This window comes from Arvicola amphibius, chromosome 5 (assembly GCF_903992535.2).
Source record: "Arvicola amphibius chromosome 5, mArvAmp1.2, whole genome shotgun sequence".
NCBI lineage: Eukaryota > Metazoa > Chordata > Mammalia > Rodentia > Cricetidae > Arvicola > Arvicola amphibius.
The window spans coordinates 70608286-70620353 of record NC_052051.1 but is presented as its reverse complement, the minus strand read 5'-3'; the positions used below and the strand labels follow the sequence as shown (position 1 = coordinate 70620353).

The following is a 12068-nucleotide window of genomic DNA, read 5'->3' as shown; positions in this document are numbered from 1 at the left end:
TTTTCCATAGATCCCGTCCCTCCAAGGAGCAAACAGCCTTATCTGGCCCAGGAGAGCAATGTCCAGAGGTCAGAGGACTGCTACAATGAAAGATCACAGGGCTGCCTGCCAAGGAAATCTGTGATGATTCTAAATTAACCCCGGGTCTGGTGAGCATGGGGCATGCTGCGGGAAGGGGAGAGTGGGAGAGCAAGCTGGAGGAAGAGGAGAAGGGAGAGGGCTGTTGGAAGCATCTCGGTTTCTTGGGTAGTTGAGGCAGGGAAACCAGAGGCCCAATGCTGGAGTAAGTCCCCAAGGCTGAATGGTGTAGATCATTAACCCAACTGACGGATGCATGCCCATTTAATTTTTTTCTTTCCTTTCTTCTTTTGAAGACAGGGTCTATATACCCTAACTGACTGAATTTGCTCTGTAGACCAAACTGGCCACGAATTTGAGGATTTCTGGCTGCCTCCGTCTCCCGAGATGGGCCCGTATTGCTCGCCCTTTCCTTAGCTCCGTCCCTCTTTAGGGGCCTGGAGAGATGACTCAGTAAGAAGAGCTCCTGCTGCACTAACGTAGGATTAGAGTTCCGTTCCCAGTACCCATATACCGGCCCACAACCACTGTCAGTAATCCCAGCTCCAGGGTTTCTGATGCCCTCATCTGACCTCTCAAATCTTCATGGTCATGGTCGTGCAGTGAGTTCTAACCACTGAGGTACCCTGGTTTTTTTTTTTTTTTTTTTCAAGACAGGGTTTCTCTGTGGCTTTGGAGCCTGCCCTGGAACTATCTCTTGTAGACCAGGCTGGTCTCGAACTCACAGAGATCCGCCTGTCTCTGCCTCCCGAGTGCTGGGATTAAAGGTGTGCGCCACCACCACCCGGCACTGAGGTACCCTGGAAAAACAAATCTTGACAAATATTAATATTGGATCTTTTGAAAAAGGCAGGCTAGCCTAATGATGATTTTGTCATTCAGAGGCATTTTGTCCCCACAAGCTTATGTTGTCTTGTCGCTCCTAATTAGAATACTGGCGGGTTTTGTTTTTTTTAAATTTACATTGAATGTACTTAGGGAGACCCACCCCTCTTCCCACCTTCTTCACTGCACAGATTTCCCCCCTCCATTTGTAGTGCTTATTAAACGCATACTTATTCAGCCTCCACTTGTAGATTTTGTTCTGAGGTAGGGTTTTGCTCTGTAACCCACAGTGGCTGGGCACTCACCATGTGTGGAGCTTGAGCTAGCTTCAAACCTATGACAGTTCTGCTGCAACCTCCCAAGTGCCGGGATTAAAGGTACAATCCACCCAGCGCTGGCTCATGAACAGTGTTTGTATTCTTTGTACAGAATACTTTAAAATCACTTTCATCATTAGCTCTTTCTCAAGCCAATCAGTATTGTCTAGCCCATGGGAAGAACTTCACTTGCTATAAACTGGTCTAAGAACAAACTTGCCTGAACCAGTCAGGAGGTAGAAAACAGAACAGAAACTTTATGATTCATAATCTATTCTGTTCTGGCACAAATATAAAAAAAGAAATCTTGAAGGGGAGGGGCCGGAAGGAGAGAGAACTGCATTTGGAATGTAATAAAAATAAATTACCCCCCCCCCAAAAAAAAGGAAAAAAAAAGAAGAGAGGGAGAACACTCTTCTGTTATCTCCAGCAATGTAAAACGGTGATGATGATGGGGGGGGAGGGGGCTCTTTTGTAGTTTTTGCAAAGCTAGGGCTGCAGCCCTGGAACTCACATGCTGACGGTTATATACCACTGAGCCACACCTCTAGCCTCAGGCAGGTTTTATTATATTATCATTTCTTTTTTGTTGTTAAAAATTCTATTTATTATGTATACAATGTTCTGTCTGCACATATGCCTGCATGCCAGAAGAGGCCACCAGATCTCATAGATGTGAGCCACCATGTGGTTTCTGGGAATTGAACTCAGGACCTCTGGAAGAGCAGCCAGTGATCTTAACCTCTGGGCCATCTCTCCAGCCCCTTATCATTTCTTTCTTTCTTTCTTTTTTTTTTTCGAGACAGGGTTTCTCTGTAGCTTTGGAGTCTGTCCTGGAACTAGCTCTTTTAGATCAGGCTGGTCTCGAACTCACAGAGATCTGTCTGCCTCTGCCTCCCGAGTGCTGGGATTAACACCACTATCTCCCAGCTACTTTATTTGCTTTATTGACTGGGTCTCATAATGTAGCTCTGGATGGCTTAGAAATTTTATGTAGACCAGGTTAGCCCCCAACTCACAGAGATCTGCCTGCCTTTGTCTCCTGAGTGCTGGGATAAAGGGGCAGGTGTAAATTGGCCTTGGATTCCTGTTTTTTTTTTTAAATATTAATTTATTTTTTATTATGTATACAGTATTCTTCCTGCAGGCCTCATTACAGATGGTTGTGAGCCACCATGTGGTTGCTGGGAATTGAACTCAGGACCTTTGGAAGAGCAGGCAATGCTCTTAACTGCTGAGCCATCTCTCCATCCCCAGATTCCTGGGTTTAAGCAATCCTCCTGCCTCAATCTCCTGACTAGCTGGGACTACAGGTGCTTGCCACCTTGAACACTCTTCCAGTCTCTTGAGCATTCCGTAGCCTCTGCATTAGCTCCTGTCTCATGGCTCCTGCCTTGATTTCTCTTGGGTGATGGGCTTTAGGATGAAATAAACTCTTTCCTCCTCAAGTTGCTTTTGTTCACAGGGCCTCATCACAGCAATAGAAACCCTAAGACAAGAACCTTTTTTCTTTTAAGACAGAATAATACTCCACCTTATCACATGTTCTATTCATTCCTATGCTCCATCTCAGATCCACCTCCATCTCCCCACCCACCCAACTTTGTATGCTTTAATTTATGCTCTCTGTCTCTTAAATCTATCAAGCTCAGTTTGTGTTGGGATAGGGTCTGCTCTAGAGTGTGGTTCATATACCAGGGGTATACCTTTAAGAAAGCTCTCTTCCAGCAGCTCTCAAAAACCAATAGCATCTCAGCTAGAGGTGGGACTGTGCCCATGTTCCCTCCTCCATGCTGGGATTTTTGTTGGCTTGAGCTTGGGTAGGTTTTATGTGTGGCATAGTCACTGTAACTTTGTATGCGCATCTGCCTGCTGTGTCTGAAAAATGCTTATTTGGGGGGTTGGGGTTTCACTGTTTCTTCTTTGTCATCCATGTGTCACATATTCTTTATCCATTCATCTACCAGTGGGCATTCCAACTGTTTCCCCATCTTTTTTGTTTGTTTGTTTGTTTGTTGAGACAGTGTTTCTTTGTGTAGCCCTGGCCTGCCTCTGCCTCCCGAGTGTCAGGATTAAAGGCATGTACCACCACCATCTGGCTATTTCCCCTTCTTGATGCTTGTGTATAATGGTCCCCTGAACATGCGTGTGTAAATATCTCTTGAAGATTCCATTTTTGGAGCTGGAGAAAGAGCTCCATGACAGAACACTTGCTTGGTGTGTATGAGGCCGAGTCCCATCCCCTCAAATACACACATTCAGAGAGCCTTTCTTCAGATCACTGGCTGTGTACCCAGAAGCAAGACATCCTAGCACATTGTAATCTTGTTTAGTTTTGTTTTTTAAGAACTTCTTTTTTTCAGTAATGGTCACATCATTTTACATCTCCACAAGCAATGTACCGAGTTCAAACTTTTCTACACAATTGATATTTTAAAATTTCCCTGTCTTTAATGATTTAGTGGTTCTGAGAATCTTTCATTTCCTCCCGGTGCTAGAGCTGGAGCTTCTTAGAGCCTTCTACAAGCTGAGCAAGCATTTTGCCACCGAGTTACATCTCCGGTCTTGTTTTGGTTTTGTTTTGAGGTAGGATCTTGCCACATAGCACAACTGGCTTCAAACGTGGGATCTTCTTGCTGAAACTTCTTGCATGCTGGGATTGCAGACATGATGTTGAGAATTAGTTCGTATGCTTACTGGCCATTTCTGTGTCTTTTATGAGAAACATTTGTGGTAACTTTTGCTCATTTTTGAATTTGCTCACTTTTGAAAATTTTTAATTGAATTTTTTTTTTTGTGTGTGGATATATTGCCTTCATGTATGTCTGTGAACCAGAGGTCAGAAGGTGTTGGATCCCCTGGAACTGAAGTTACAGATGGTTGTGAGCTACCATGTAGGTTCTGGACATTGAACCCTGGTTCTCTGGAAGAGCAACCAGTGCTCTTAACAATTAAGCCATTTTTTCCATTCTGGGTCTATAGTCAGACATTTTTTCAGGACCATCGGCTCCAATGACATAGAGAATTATTACTAATTATCAAGGCTCAGCAAATAGCTTAGGCTTGTTTCTAACTAGCTCTTATAACTTTTTGCCTTGTAGCTTTATCATCTCATCCCATAGTGCCCATCCTGTTTGCTCTGTGTCTGGCTGATGACTTGGCCTTCTCAGCATTTCTCTCTACCCCCAAATACTGCCTATGTTTCTATTAAACCAATCAGAGTGACACATCTTCTCAGTGTACAAAAAGACTATCTCACAACATGGGTTCCTGTTTTGCTTTTTGTTATTAAGTTATATTTCTTTTTAATACTAACCCTTTATTAGATTTGTGATCTGCAATTATTTTCACCACTTGTTTATTTATTTATTTGTAGACAGAGTTTCACATAGCCCAGGCTAGCCTAGAACTCACTGTATTCTCAGGGATGACTTTGAATTTCTGATCGTTCAGCTTCCTACTGAATGCTAGGGATTAAACCACAGTAATTGATTGAGCTAATATCTGTTTCTCCCTATTTCACATCTGTATTTCATAGCTTATACCTCTCCCCACAGGGTTGGCTTTGCTGTTGTTTCCTCTGATGTTCCTCTTGTCTGCTGTTTGCTTTTGTTTGCGTTTGACACTATCTCATGCAGCCCAGACTGGCCTCCAATGCTCTGTGTAACTGAGGAAACTTCCCTATGCTTTTGTTTCTTTGTTTGAGGTAGGGCCCCACCTCACAGCTCTGGCTGTCTATGAGGACCTACCTCTATGTAAATCTAAACTCTCTATGTAGATCAGTGTGGTGGTTTGAAAGAAAATGGCCCCCAAAGGGAGTGGCACAATTAGAAGGTGTGGCCTTGTTGGAGGAAGTGTGTCACTGTAGAACCAGGCTTTGAAGTCTCATATATGCTCAAGATAATGCTTAGTGTCTCAGACCACTTTCTGTTGCCTGTGAGTCAAGATGTAAGAAATCTCAGCTACTTCTCCAGCCTGCAAGATATAGGACACTCAACTACCTTTCCAGTAGCATGTCTGCCTGTAAAAGGAGATTGTGCATTGGTTTCCTGGCTGCCCAGACCCAAGTAATCACACAGAAACTATATTAATTACAATACTGTTTGGCCAATGGCTCATGCATATTTCTAGCTAGCTTTAACATCTTAAATTAACTCATTTCTATTAATCTGTGTATCACCATGAGGCTCTGGCCTACCAGTAAGGTTCTGGTGTCACTCTCCCTTGGCAGCTACATGACGCCTCCTAGACTCCACCTCCTCTCTCTATATATCTCTGTTTGGATTTGCTGACTGGCTTTATTTTGCCCTGCCATAGGCCAAAGAAACTTCTTTACTAACCAATGGTAATAAGTACCATGTGCTGCACCACTGGAGCTCCAACCAATGGTAATACAATATATTCATAACATACAGAGAGGAATCCCACACCATCTGCCTACCATGATAGTGTACTAAACCTCTGAACTGTAAGCAAATCACTACAATTAACTGCTTTCCTTTATAAGAATTACCGTGGTCGTGGTGTCTCTTCACAGCAATAGAAACTCTAACTAAGACAATCAGGCTGGCCTTAAACTCACAGAGATTTGCCTATCTCCATCTACCAAGTGCTGGGATTAAAGATGTATGTCATGTTGCTTGGCTCCCATGAGTTGTTTGTTTGTTTGGTTTGTTGAGACAGGGTTTCTCTGTAGCTTTGTAGCCTGTCCTAGAACTAGCTCTTATAGACCAGGCTGGCCTTGAACTCACAGAGATCCACCTGCATCTGCTGGGATTAAAGGCATGCACCACCACTGCCCGGCTGTTTTTTTTTTTGTTTGTTAGTTTTGGGGGGGTTGTTTTGTTTTAAGACAGGGTTTTTCTGTGTAACTCTGGCTGCCCTGGAACTAGCTCTGTAGACCAGGCTAGCCTTGAACGCACAGAGATCCACCTGTAGTGGAGCTTTGGCATTCCTGTCCCAAATCATTAATCAAGGGTTTATTTCTGGGCTATTTGGATCCATTAGTCTGTTCCTAATATTTTGATTACTATAGCATTGTATTATGTTTGGAAGAGATGATAACATTTTTCTTTTCTTTCTTTCTGTTTTTTGTTTTGAGACAGGATCTCACTCTGTAGACCAGGCTGGTTTCAAACTCACAGAGATCCATTGAGACAGCAGTTTTGAAAAACTCCTTATTTCTGTTATTCAATAGATGATTTAAGAGAAATCATTCAGATGTAGGTATTGCAGTGACATATAGGCTAAATCCCCAAGATTAAGAAAAATGAACCAATTTAAAATATATATTTATGTGGGTGTGGTGGTGCATCTTTAATCTGAGCATTTAAGAGTCAGAGGCAGATGAATCTCTGAGTTTGAGGCCAACCTGGTTTGCCCGGTGAGTGTTAGGCCCACTGGGGCTAAATAATTAGACTTTATCTCAAAAGAAAAGAAAATAAAGGAAGGAAGGAAAAAAAACCCTATAAATATATTTACTTTTTTTTTAAGAAAAAAAAAAGCAATACTTGTTTCTAAGAATGTGGAGAAAATTGAGCCCCTAAAACATTGCTGGTGGAAATATGAAGTACTGAAGTCATGCTCCTTTAATTTTTCTCTTTGTTTTCACATGCATGCCTGGTATGTGTGTATATATGTGCACATGTGCATGTCTTTTCAAATGGGTGTGGACACACACATACTTGGGACCTGGGATTGATCCTGGGACTCTTCCTTTGTTATCTCCCACCTTTTTTACTGAAGTAGTATGACAGTCACATCTAGAGCCTTGGCCAGGTCAAATCTGCTCAGTCACCTTGTTCAGGGGATCACACATCTCTGCCTTTTGAGGGTGGAATTACAGGCAAGCAACCATAACCTCCTGGCATCTCCACAAGTTCCTGGGGCACAAACTCTGGTCAGGTCCTTCTGCATGTGCAGTAAACACTTTAACCATTGAGCTGTTTCCCTAATTCCCTTGTCTTGTTTTGTCTTCTTTTGTTTTGTGAGACAGGGTCATGCTATGTAGCTCTGACTCCATTAAAAATGTGCCTGTCTCAGCCTCCTAAGTACTGGCTGGGGTTACGGGTGTAAAGGAACACAGAGAATTGCTATGCCTCTGCAGCAGCAGCTGCACATCCTGGAGATGTGGACATCAGAATCTCCGTGCTATGGGAGCGAAGATGGATAATTCACCATAGTAAGCCAGCCAGAATAGTGAGCAAACCAGTCATAAGCCTCAGGAAAGGGTGAGGACTGTCAGCATCAGTAAGTAAATGAATGTATTGAAAATAAAGTCACAGAAAAATGTATCATGCAGACAGCAACAAAAAGCTTTGGGCATACAGTTATAAGAAACTTTCAGAGGCAGGTGAAGGGACTTACCTGGTGATCTCAGCACACAGGAGGCTCGGGTGGAGCTAATGCCAAATTTGAGGCTAATCTGGTCTACATAAGATCCAGGACAATGTAGGCTACCTGTTCACAAAAATAAATTAAAAAGGGGAAGACATTTTCTTTTTTTTATTTTTATTTTTTAGGGGAAGACATTTTCATTTAAATAAACATCCTTCAAGAAGCTATCACCTGGGTGCTAGAAATGTCTCGGTGGTTAAGAGCATGCATTTTTAAAAAATATTTATTTATTTATTATGTATACAATATTTTGTGTATGTCTGCAGGCCATAAGAGGGCACCAGACCTCATTACAGATGGTTGTGAGCCAGCATGTGGTTGCTGGGAATTGAACTCAGGACCTTTGGAAGAGCAGGCTCTTAACCACTGAGCCATCTCTCCAGCCAGCAAGTATTGTTCTTGCAGAGGACCCAAGTTCAGTTCCCAGCACCCATATCATGCATATCACTCCTGCCTATACCCAGCTCCCTCATATGACATTTGCCCCCTCATATGCAGACATACACATACACATGAAAAAAAAAGCAGCCGTCCCTCATACTGGAGTGGGGCTTTTCAGTGATGTATGTACCTGTAAGCGAGCCAGGTCAACTCTGGTTCACCAAGCTGCACTTGCATGGAAGCACACCTTTGGTCTATTGTTGGTGCTCTATCTGGGGTGAACAGCACATGTTTACATCTCCTGAAGAAAAATGACCACGACATCACTAAAGGCTGAAGCACAAGGTTAGAGAGTTGTCTGGTTCCTTCCTCCTGAGCCTCTCCTCAGCTTGCAAGTTTTTTCCTCACCAGGTGTGATTACACACCTTTAATTCCAGCAGAGGCATGTTACTCTGAGTTTAAGACTGGTCTGGTACATAGTGAGACCGTTTAAAAGAAAACTGCTACCATTACTATGGAATTTGGTATCAACCCTTACTTAATTTTAATTACCTTTTGTTCTGTTTTTTGTTTGTTTTGTTGTTGTTTTGTTTTTCGGGACAGGGTTTCTCTGTGTAGCTTTGGACTATTCTGGAACTAGCGCTGTAGACCAGACTGGCCTCGAACTCACAGAGATCTGCCTGCCTCTGCCTGGAGTCCTCTCCTCCTCTTCTTGCTCTTTAATCCTTTTTTTCTCTCCCCTATTTCACACCTCCTATTTATTCTGTGTCTGCCAGGCCTGCCTATTGGCCATTCAGCTCTTTATTAGACCAATCAGGTGTTTTAGAAAGTGCCAATGCTTCACAGAATTAAACAAATGCAACATAAAAGAATGCAACATATCTTTGCACCATTAAACCAATGTTCCACAGCATAAGCACATTTAAAAAATATTTCACAACAGTATGCTACTTTAAAAATTTATTAAGAGGTGAGAGGGGGCTAGAAAGGTGGCTCAGTGATTAGAATCATATGCTGCCTGGTTTTAGTTCCCAGCACCTATGTACATGGCAGCTTATAACTCCAGTTCAAGGGGACCCAGAGCTCTTCTGGCCTCCTTGGGCATCTTGCACAAAATACACATACATACGTGCAAACAAAACCCTCATACACATCTGGAAAAAAAAAAGGAGGTGGTGGTCAAAAGCAATAAAGTGTTGTAAAAGGGCAGAGGGAAGTTAACTGAGTTTCGTTGTTTCCATGTCCTAAATATGTCTAGAAGCCAAACTAATCTCCATAGCATCACAGCTATGTGTAAAATAAATAACAAGGTAAATTCTTGACTCCTGAGTAACCTCAGGAAATAGATAAGGTTTAACAGACCAATAGGTAAGTGTACCTTCTTTCATTTGAAACCACTGAGCATAGATGAAGATCCATACACAACTAAAAATTATCACTAACCTCGCTCAGCCTTACCTTTGGAGTATACTTCTCATTTTGATTAACATGCTTCTTTTTGAAAATGATTTACTTAAAGCTGAACAATAGAAGAGAGGAATCCATAATGCCAAGCCTTGTGACTTCTCCCATACCGGGACTTAAAGGCTTATTTTAGGCCTTTATCAACTTTATAGAGGAAAAGATTATATACTCTTTTCCACACCAACTTTTTCTTTCATTAACAACAAAGACGACTTTTTTTCCTATTAAAATACTTCTAACCAAGCGGTGGTGGCGCACGCCTTTAATCTCAGCACTTGGGAGGCAGAGGCAGGCAGATCTCTGAGAGAGGCCAGCCTGGTCTACAAGAGCTAGTTCCAGGACAGGCTCCAAAAACTACAGAGAAACCCTGTCTTGGAAATATATACATTTCTATTTGGAAGATAAAGAATGTAGAAGTATTATTTTTAATTAAATCTTGTGTATGATGGTGACGATGCAAGCATGCCAACGAGCACATGTGAAGAGCAGACAATTCTGTAGAGCCAGCTCTCCTTACAGTTTTACATGGGTTCCAGGGCTCAAACTCAGGTCATCAGCTTGCAAGGAGTATGTTTTACCTGCTCAGCTACTTCCCTGGCCCAGAAAAATTATCTCAAGGACAGGGTCAAATAACTGACCCCAGATAACTTCCCTGAGATGCTGAGGTGGTTTGAAAAAAAAAAAAATAGCCCCCAAAGGGAGTGGCACTAATGTAAGGTGTGGCCTTGTTAAGTTTGTCACTGTGGAGGCAGGCTTTGAGGTCTATGCTGAAGATAGTGCCCAGTGTCTCAGACCAATTTCTGCGGCATACAACCATGCTTCCCATCATAAAAATGGAATGAACCTCTGAACTGTGAGCCATCCCAATTAAATGTTTTCCTTCATTAAGAGTTGCTGTGGTAATGGTGTCTCTTCACAGCAACAGAAACCCCTAATTCAGATGTGAAATACATTTTACCAAGAAGGTAGAACAAGAGAATAATGAAGCAACATAGCGTAAGAGCTACCCTTTAGCTTTGCAATACAGATCATTTGAGTAACTTTCTCTTTCAGGATTCTGTGTAGCTGTCTGTCCTGGAACATGCTTTGTAAACTAGGCTGGCCTGAAACTCAGAGATCCACCTGCCTCTGACTTTCCCAAGTGCTGGTATTAAATGCATGTACATAACTTTTCTTTTTTAGTGTATTGCCTGCATGTATGTGTGTGCAGCATATGTGTGCCTGGTGCTGTTGGCCAAAAGAGGATGTTAGATCATCTGGAGCTGGAGTTATGGGTGGTTGTGAGTTGCCTGACGGAGACAGGGAAGAGTACCTGGGTTCTCTAGAGATCAAGTGCTCTTAAGCAATTAGCTCTCTTGCCAGCCCATGAATGATCATTTCTAAAGTAGTGTGTGGAAAACACTAGAATGAATAGCAATTTCAGAGCTAGTAGAGCAGAGCAGGGTATTTTACAGGGTCTCAGGGTTAGGGTCAGTACTTTGGCAGATAACTGATTACTTTTTAAATATTATTTGTATGTTCATCTGTGTGTATACGTACACCTTGCATGCCTGGTACCTGTGTTAGTCATAAGAGGATGTCAGACCCCCTGGAACTGGAGTTATGAATATCTATGAGCTGCCAGGTGGGTGCTGGGGATCAAACCTAGGTCTCCTGCAAGAACAGGTACTCTTAATGGCCGAGCCATTTCTATAGCACCCATTTAAGGTTTCTTTTGCTGTGAAGAGACACTATGACTACAGCAACTCTTACAAAGGCAAACATTTAATTGGGGTTGGCTCACAGCATGGGAGGAAGCATTTTTGTATGCAGACAGACATGGTGCTTGAAGAGGTATCTGAGAGTTCTACACTTGGATCCCAGGCAGTAGAAGGAGACACAGAGCCACTGGGCCTGGTTCAAGCTTGGAAACCTCCAACAAGACAACATGTCAGTGCTACTCCCTATGGCACTAATTTTAATTCAAACCACCACATTCCAATAAGGCCTGTTCTGTGTAAAATAAAGGGATTAAAAGCAAGTGGTTTTAGTAGCCTAAAACTAGTTACAAAGGACTAAATGCTGACTTGAATTTGTCTTGAAATGCTTAGGCTGCCAGGGGTGGTAGGTTTACTTTGAGATGTGGTATTACAATGTGTATCCTTGGCTGGTCTCAAACTTAAGACATGTCCTTGCCTCTGCCTTCCAATTGCTGGTACTCCACAACCAACACGAGTAATACTCTATGTATTCTCCGAGAAATAGGAATATGATGATACTGGTAGTTATACAATACTTGCTGCTTTAATTCTTAAAACCAAAAAGGCCAGATAGTGGTGGCACACGGCTTAAATCCCAGCACTCAGGATCTCTTTAAGTTTGAGGCCAGCCTGGTCTGTTGAGTGAGTTCTAGGATAGGCTACAAAGCTACAACCCTGTCTCAAAAAACAAAAGCAAGCAAGCAAGCAAAACAAAAACCCACATTCTGATTTTGTTTCAAAAATTTTCATTTTAATGATCTGAGTTAGTAACAAATATACAAAATTGTCTTTCACATTTCCATACATGGTATATGAACCAGTTGAAAATTCTGGACTACAAAGGCAGGTTTTTTTGTATCCTTAGGCT

At 42.4% G+C, this 12068-nt stretch overlaps 1 long non-coding RNA gene across 1 annotated transcript in view; it reads left to right on the top strand.

Moving 5' to 3' along the window:
• Positions 1-12068, top strand: part of LOC119815674 — a 39645-nt gene that overhangs the window by 386 nt on the left and 27191 nt on the right. Inside the window, exon 2 of the long non-coding RNA XR_005285552.1 lies at positions 11-149. This is a non-coding gene — a long non-coding RNA (uncharacterized LOC119815674). The remainder of the gene's footprint in view (positions 1-10; positions 150-12068) is intronic.